Source organism: Eucalyptus grandis, chromosome 9 (genome assembly GCF_016545825.1).
Source record: "Eucalyptus grandis isolate ANBG69807.140 chromosome 9, ASM1654582v1, whole genome shotgun sequence".
In the NCBI taxonomy this organism is placed as follows: domain Eukaryota; kingdom Viridiplantae; phylum Streptophyta; class Magnoliopsida; order Myrtales; family Myrtaceae; genus Eucalyptus; species Eucalyptus grandis.
Genome location: NC_052620.1, coordinates 40,550,723 through 40,552,858, shown reverse-complemented (window position 1 = coordinate 40,552,858; position 2,136 = coordinate 40,550,723).

Here is a 2,136-nt window from a genome sequence, read left to right as displayed (position 1 = left end):
TGAATTGCTCAAATAGATAGTCATGTTCACGATTGGTTTTCAATGCTTTTATTATTTTATTCAAGTGATTCTTTACCAATGTTATATATCATCTTAAGCAATTTAATGCTTTTGACTTATGGGAGATCAGAAAGACATAATTAAAACGCGTGAAATCATCAATAAAAGTAATGAAATATGAACATCTATGCCTTACCCTCACATTCAATAGACCATAAATTCATAATGTATGAGTTGCGATGGAAGTTTAGCTAAACTTCTTTTATTAAATAATTTTCAAGTTGCTTTTCCCGCTAAATAATATTCACATCCGAGTTGATCAATATTAGAGAGTGACCTTAAAAGGCCTTATCTAACTAACCTTTGCATTCTTTGTAACTTAATATGACCTAATTTAGCATGTCAAGTACTTACATCTATCTACACATTACTAGATTATACAATTAAAGAAAAACAACCATGAACATTAACGTTGTACACATTATAGTCAATATCTAACACTATAAAGACATTCAATACATAACTAAAAGCATAATAAACTATTTCAAATATAATGTCAACACAATTATCATGGCAATTTAACATATAACCTAAGTTAAGAAGAACAATTATGGAGATAAAGTTCCGTCGAATATCTAGAGCATAAATGACATAATGTAGGAATATATTTCGACCATCATGTAAGATTAATTTACATATACCGATACATTCATTTCAACTCTTGAGTTATTTCCAATATATATATATATCAATCTTCTTCTCCAAGCTATATCCGACGATACTCTATAAATGCTTCTCGATCTCTAACTACGTAATCTGTTACTCCCGAGTCTACAATCTACATGGGCTAAGATTCAACAAGCATTACAATGCTAGAAAAGAAAAATCATTACTTAAAGTAATAGAGTAATGAGGTACCTCCTTGGTTCAGTATATTCACAAGCGAAGTGATCTAGCTTACCATAATTGTAATACTTTATCTTGGCCTTGTCCTTCTTCTCACCACACTTTTTGCGTTGGAATGTCTTAGCTCTCTTGGATGCCTGATTAGTCTCATTCCCTTTATTATTGAATTTATGGTTCCCTTTGCACTTGAATTTTGAAATTTTACGTGAACATAATTCAGCAACATAAACATAGATAAAAAAATCTTGCAGCCTTTAGGCACTCATTCTCTAATTCGAAATGACGCGTTATATCGTCAAAAATGACGATATTTTCATTGTTTGTCATGTTAATTTTCATGTACTCCAAACTGTCAAGAAGAGAACTTATAACACATGAACTTGTTGTTCATCAGTAAATGTGTAACCTACCAACTTCAGCTCACAAATCATGTTTAACATCTCTTGAAAATGTTCCATCATCATTAGATTTAGATGCTTTCAGTATGTGTCAAACTTGATTGTGAGCCTCCTCAATTTAATGGTAGACGTACCCCAAAATTTAGGCGATTGGCCAACAATCAGCCTCTACCGGATTTAATTTTCAAACTTAAAAAAAAACAATAGCAAAGTCCTCTATAAATGTGGGTTTTACCAAACGACATTTACACCAAAGCTATTTTCCAATGCTATTTGTAGTTAAAATTTACCAAACGGCATTTACTCTTTTATCCTAAAAGTATTTGCATTTCCTCAGCCCATTTTCCCATAGTTGAACCAAATGGGCTCAATGTGAAATCACACTAATAAGAAAATAGGTTCATCCAAAATTAGCAGCCAATCACCGGGGCCTTTTTAAAGTTTTGTTTGACTAATTATCGCTCCTTTTATTTCCTTTCATCACCATATCACTAAAATTTATATATAATTTTTTTAATACTCATATAATATGATATTTAAGATCTTTTGTCAAATTTGTATTTAAACATTTGAGGTTTATATATTATTAAAAGGGTATTGTTAGCCTACATGTAACTTAAAATTTTCATTTTCAATTAACCGATTGCGGGTGATACAAGGGAAATGATGCTTTAAGAATTGATAAAATTTCTTTATTTGGATGTTTAACTTGTGCCCTTGGCTTTTGGGCACTCATGAACAAAATCCTAACAAGAATATTACTCTCGAGCTCGATACGTTCTGAAACGTCCTAAAATTTTATTGGTATTCTTTAGCAATGACAATTGCTTGA